The sequence below is a fragment of the Balaenoptera acutorostrata genome, chromosome 14 (assembly GCF_949987535.1).
Source record: "Balaenoptera acutorostrata chromosome 14, mBalAcu1.1, whole genome shotgun sequence".
NCBI lineage: Eukaryota > Metazoa > Chordata > Mammalia > Artiodactyla > Balaenopteridae > Balaenoptera > Balaenoptera acutorostrata.
Window position 1 is genome coordinate 39,082,503 of NC_080077.1, and position 6,914 is coordinate 39,089,416.

Here is a 6,914-nt window from a genome sequence, read left to right on the forward strand (position 1 = left end):
CTTGCAAAATTGTTGGATGGGGTAAACCAGCAGTTCCTAGGCTGGGGCTCTTGGAATGGCTCCAAGAACAATACAAAACTGACCCACTAGGGAGCTACCATGTTTGATGTCACCATCAGTTGTACCAGTCTAGGTCTGAAGTTGTGGTCACCCTCACAACAGTCTCTAGACACAAGGGAATTAGAGAATAGACAACACCTGAACCTGGAAACTACGGATTAGAGGGTTAGGTCAAGTCACTGCTACTGCTACTGTTTCTTGAAAAAGAACAATGGAACAAGGGAAAGCATGGCCTTCCTAACAGGTGATGAGAGCCAGAAATCACAGGATTACCTCCGCCTCATTTGCACTTTCCAGTTTTTGTGGAAGTGCATCTATTTAGTAGTAATTGAGTTACGTGAAAGTCTGGGAAATACAACTTTTAGCTTTCCAACCTCTTCAAATAGAAGATGGGTGAAATAAAGGCTGAGAAAGCCAATCTAAGTATCTGCCATTGCAGATTAAAGACATTAGAACAAATTACAAAGACTACCACAATAAATTCTCAAATATATTTTAAATCAAAGTCAACCAAAAATCTAGAGAATTTAGTTTTGATATACAGCAACTGGAATATAGTAGGAGGTCAATACACATTTCTGGAATAATTTATTTTATAAGTTGTTAGAGAACAGAGGAGCAAGATGTCATAGATTAAAAATAGCTCATTTTTACATTCAATTTTACTTTTGATGATTTTAGAAAATTCTCATGCTCCTTGAAGCACAGAAGCGAGAGGTATTTAAAAGTTTTAAGCGAATAAAGTGCTAAAGACATCATTTCAAATGAAAATAGATAAATTGATTGTCAAATGGCATCATAAAAATAAAGCAGAAGTTTTGATTAACTTATACACATCACAAATTGATGAATTTTCCTCAAGATGTTAAGGAAATGAAGACTGAAAAATAAAATTGAGAAAAATCTAAATTGAATAAAAAAGAAAATAAAAACTTTTGATAATTTCACTGCCATTTTTGGTGTATTTCCTCACAGTCACTCTTCTATATCATAAATATTTTTTAAAATTATGGAATATCCTGTATTATAGTTTTGTATCCATACTTTTTACATAGTAACATATTTAAGCATTTTATAGAATTACAATGTAAAAAATAAGCAACTTAATAGCTGCACAGCAATTTTTATATGCACAAAACGTCATTCATTTTTACTCTTTTGTCACCTATTTGGGTTTATTGCAACTTTTCACTATTATAAAAAAAGTGCTCTCTTATGAACATTTATTTTATCCAAATCTTTTAGTGCAATTAGTATAACATTTCTCACAAATTGCTTCTCAAAGATTTCTTCCTTTCTTATACTTTTAAAGACCATGCTTTTTTTTTAACTTTAGAACTTTATGTACGTTAATCAAATTATCCCTCATCCCATATCACTAAAAATTATCCAATTAAATTAATTTTGAGAAAGAAAATGATAGACTTTATAGAGACATGCTGGTCCAAGGCCTGAAGTGAAAGAAGCCAAGGATTTTATATTTGGGAACCTGAATGTAAAAGGTATGGGTTTGAAGAACTGTTGAAGTTTTTCACAGAACTGAGGATACATTTTTCTGAGAGAAGTAAAATTTTTATGGGACTATTGGTAGATAGTTTAAAGCATTAGTCCTGTAGCCAACTGCTAAATTCTGTATTTGATTTTGACTTATGTCAGATAACAACTTTCTTACGTCAGATAATGACCTCAAACTTTCAAATGATGAATTTACTCTCATTTCCACCTTTGTGCTAGCATATGCAAATCATTGCCTTTTTATGTCTTTCAAATATATCTTGGAAATATGCAAATAAAAAGCTAGCCATTGCATGTGTGTATTATATCAGCAGTTCTATCTGCCCAGTTATTCCAAGATTAAATATGATTTTATGTTGTTTACTTAAACAGTAACTACATAATCAGAACCCTTGCATAATAATTTATGATTGAGGATTTACAGCTTTACAACCATTAACTTATTAATCTTTACAACTTGCTCTGAAGGCTTAACTTGGTAACTCTAAGCATTTGTGATTTATAGATGGAGAAAATGAAATAGGCAGGTGAGATTATTTATTTGTAATAGATATTGACTGAGCTGGGAATGAAGCCAGGACTCTGGAGTGTTCATTCTCTAGTCCTGTATATTGGCTATAGAATCTAATGATTCATTATTTTAATTGGGTTACAATAACATTGCAAATTATCCAACACCTCACAGTCTATCAAATGGAGCACACACCTACAGTCCTAAAATCAATGCTGTTCACAGTGGTATCTCTAACATACTTTAAATTGAGGGCTTTCTGAAACTAAACTTAATCTATTAAATTAAAACACTAAATGGTAGTGTTACCATTATGTATATTTTACTTCATTATAATAATTGTAAAATTGATAAACTTAGAATATCTCCTTTAAAGACTCTCAAACAGGCCTTTTTATTTATACAATACCATGATACATAAACACCACAAATTCATGTTGAATAAGAGTTAGTTGACAGTACCAGCATTTTATTCAATATGTAACTAATTAATTGTGACATAGTATAAGACCAAGGCATGGAAGGCTGTTAGACGGGGTCGATCAGAAAATGCCAGATCTAGTGGAGTTATCAGGCTGTGTCATGGGATAAATATTGGGCTGTGGCCAGTAGGTAAGTCTAGTGTCTGAAAGGTGGATATGTGACTTGCAGTATGGAGCTAAAACAACTGATTCAAAATATAGATTGTAATTATCAATAGCTTCCGGAGGAACAGACAAATCTAGAGATAAGTACTAAAAACAGGAGAACCAGAGACAATGTTCCAGATTTTATACAGTCAATGATATATCAGCAGGACAACATATTTGAACCACTTATCTAAAAACGAAGATTAGATTCTCTGCTGTCTTCTGGACTAATTGATGATTGGCAGACAAGCATTTGCAGAAGTGTTCTATAAATCAGTTCTCAAGGCACTGAACTAATGAGAGAGGCTATTACTATGTTAGTTGCTTCTAGACCAAATATTATTAGATAAAAAATTAACTTCTGTATCAGTCAGTTTGCTCCAAGAAATAGAACCAATAATACAAAACAAGTAGAAGCAGAACCAACACACACACACACACACACACACACACACACACATATATACATATAGCGATTTATTTCAAGCATTTGGCTCATATGATTGCAGGGGCTGGAAAGTTCGAAATCTGTAAGGCCAGCTCACAGGCTGGAAACTACAGTCTCGTAACAATTTCTTCTTCCTCAGGGAGATTTCAGTTTTGCTCTTATGGTCTTTCAACTGATTGGATCAGGCCCACCCAGATTATTGAGGATAATCTTCTTTATTTAAAGTTAACTAATTGCAGATCTTACCCACATTTACAAAATGTCTTCACAGCAACACCTAATTTAGTTTTTAACTGAATAACTGGGTACTATAGCCCAGCCCAGCCAAGTTGACATGTAAACTTAACCATCACAACTTGCTACAATCAATTGTAAAATTTATAGTTCAAAAAATAGATGCATGAAAACCAGTCTGTAAACGATTTCTAAATACACGTAGTTTATTGAGGATGTGTGCGAAAGAACTGAGGGGTATATCCTTTTGTAGGGAATATACATGTGAGAGCGGAGCCTCGCATGGGTTAAATCCAGAGGTTTTAAACCAACGACTCACAGAAACTGTGATAATCGCTAAGCAGTAGCTGTAGACCGTAAGAGATTGCTCTAAGATTTCGCAACAGCATTCTGAGGCATAAATTATTTAATATGACTAAGATATTTATATTACCTTTTTTTTTTTTTTTGAGGTAAAAATCTGTGAGGCTATACGTGTGGACGCGGTGTCAGGACCCCTCGTTGCCCGGGTCGTCCTCGTCGTGCCGGAAGCAGCCGTGTCTCGGCCTCGCCGTCCTCCCTCGTACTCGTCGTCCTGTGGAGGAGCTCTGAGCCCTGGTGGGCGCCGGGGCCTCGGTCGTCACGCGGGACTCGGCCAGTCGTGGGCACCTGCACGCCGCGCCGCTCCGCCTCCGCCTCGGTCCCCAGGACCTGCTTGCGGGTGATGTCCGCGTGCTGCCGGTCCTGCCTTCGCTCGCTTCCCGCTTCCTGCTTCCTGCGCATCACGGAGGCGTCCACGTTGGCCGGTGAGGTGCTGCGTCGGTGGAGGAGGGAGGTGGCGCCGAGGATGGTCCTGGGTTCTGGGTGGGGTCCCACCGCGCCGAGGGCAGCTCACCGCGCCGGGGGGTCACAAACTGAGTGACGGAGCATGGAGATGCACAGTCCCCAGTCTCTAGATGTTGGGGTGCCACATCTTGCTCAGGAACCGAAAGGCCGGAGGGAGTAAGGAAGTCGATGGGGCTCTTGAGGCGCGCCTGGAAGTAGCCGCCCTCGTCGTAGGTGTTGGGAGGCCCGCAGGTGGCCACCTCCCAGTTGTACCGGTCGCCCCCGTCCAGCAGGGTCACCCGGAAGCCCTCCACCGGCTCCTCTTGCAGTCCCTCGAGCTCCAGCAGCAGCGCCTTCTGTGAACTTGGGCACCAGCGGCCGGGCCAGGGCGGTGGCGGCCGGGCCCGGGGCCAGGGTGCGCGGGGCCGCGGGCCGAGGGCCAGGTCGGCGGCCCGGGCGGGGCCGCCTTCCTTCTCCGCGCCGCCTGGGGCCCCCGGACGCTCCACCTGCCTATGTTACTTTTACAGTAGTTTGTTTCTGTGTTTATAATTCACTCATTTCTTAAGTAATTTTTGTATACTTTTGTTGTATATATGTCCAGTGGCACTGACTCTCTTTAGTGTAAACCCCTGGAAAACTGTGGAGTAGAGAAAATTCGCCTTCCGTCTGCCTGCCTTCACTCTGCTCCTTTGGTTCCTCGTTTGCTCAGACTCCTATTATGTTAATTTTGTTCCCAAGCCTTACAGGTCAGGTTGCCTAGAAGCAAAGCTTGATACAGGGATTCTTACACATGTATTTATTGTGGGAACGCTCTCAGGAGAAAGTGAGGGAAGCAGGGTATGGTGGGGGGGAAAGAATTGGGTCTGGAGAGTGCCTAGTGTGATATCACTGTGAAGTTTTTAGGGAAAGGTACTATAGACTTAGTCCAGCTAGAGGCGGGCAGAGCAGTCGATTGGAAAGTCTTTGGCCAGGTTCTACCTCAGGGAGATGGATGGGGCTGGCATGTAGCTTCCCAGTCAAACTGGCTTCCGTTTGGCTGAGGGAAATTCTCCAGATAGGGGAGCAGGTGTGAGTTGATATTTGCCAATACTCACATAAGCTAGGGAATATGTACTCCTCACCTTAAGGGGTATTTGGGCAGGGTACCAATAGCACCGCTAGCATACATTACAGTCTTCTCTCTGCACTACTAAGATCCACTTGCTGATTACATTAAATTTTTTCTATCCCAGGACCAGGTGGCTTCACTGGTCAAGTCTACCCAACATTTAAAGAAAAATTAACACCAGTCCTTCTCAAACTCTTCCAAACAAATTGAAGAAGAGGGACCGTTTTCAAATTCATTTCTTGAGGCCTGCATTAGCCTGATACCAAAACCAGGTAAGAACACTACCAGAAACAAAAGCTGTAGGCTAATGTCCTTGATGAACACAGATGCAAAAATTCTCAACAAAACATTAGCAAACTGAATTCGACAATAAATTAAGATACATACACCATGATCAAGTGGTATTCATCCCTTGGATGCAAGGATGGTTCAACAACCACTACATTAATAAAAGAAAAGATAAAAATCATATGATCATCTTAATACATGCAGAAAAAGCATTTGATGAGTAATGCCTGGGACACAAGCATGTGTAAATCTTTTAACTTCTTTCTTCTCACGATCTCATCCAAAGGGGAATTCTTTATTTAATCCCTGTTAGTCTGTCTGTCTCCATGTTGGTCCCATGAACAGACTGTCTTATTTATTAAGTTAGATAGGGCTGTTTAAAAAAAGAGTTAATGGGAATCAATACTCTAGTTTCAACCATTTTCTTATTTAAAGTAGTGATCTCTTGCTACCATCTTAATATTTACTACCAAAAAGGTAATTGTTGTTGCTTATTATTTATTACCAAGAAGGACTCAAGCAATACTAACCATGTCCAGTTAAAACCTGGTAACAGGCAGACATTGCTATACCTTATTTGATCCTGAAATAGGCAAATCTGAATTTATCCAAGCTGCAATATATGGAGTGAATTTGAAGGGACCTTTTTTGAGGAGCAAGGGTCAAATTTAGCTTTGAAGATGCTCTCTTAGCTCCCAAAAGATGACAATATGTTATGAGTTTTTGGGTAGGGATTCTGTCAACTTCCCCCTTCTTCTTTACGCTGTTCAATGGCCTTCTAAAAGCCCACCCAATAAAGCTGGTTATTGTTCTTTTTATTCTTTTGTAATTCCCTCCACCTATGTAGTACCACCTTTCTTTTGGATAACACAGATCTTCTCATTATTTAGTACCATGAATGATAACAGGTCTAGTAAATCAGGTGTGTCACCTGAATAATTTCTTGGCATCCAAGAGCTTGGCTACATAAGGTGCTTGAGATTGGAGAACTCCCCTTCACAGCTTCTGTCATGGTCAGTTACTAGCATTAAATTGGATATCTCTTTTTGATCATCATATGACAACCTAAGAATACATATTCCTGTGCTTCAAAGGGAGGGTTCTATTTCTTAGTCAAGGAAAGAGTGGGACTATAAGAGTTGTGCTCTCAGAGTAAGTCTGGCAAACTCTCACCTTTACCCACTGCATCAATTTAGTTGATTTGCCATCTTGATGAGACTGCTCACAAATGTTTGCAGATAATTGGGCATCTGTGGTCAACCCAAATAATCCCTTCCATTCATCAGTATCTAGAATTAGTGATAAGACACCCTTATT

At 39.9% G+C, this 6,914-nt stretch overlaps 1 pseudogene; it reads right to left on the reverse strand.

Annotated features, from left to right (window-relative positions):
* Nucleotides 1–3,885: 3,885 nt before the first annotated feature.
* LOC103006163 (ubiquitin-conjugating enzyme E2 R1-like) lies at nt 3,886–6,609 on the reverse strand (annotated as a pseudogene).
* Nucleotides 6,610–6,914: the final 305 nt, after the last annotated feature.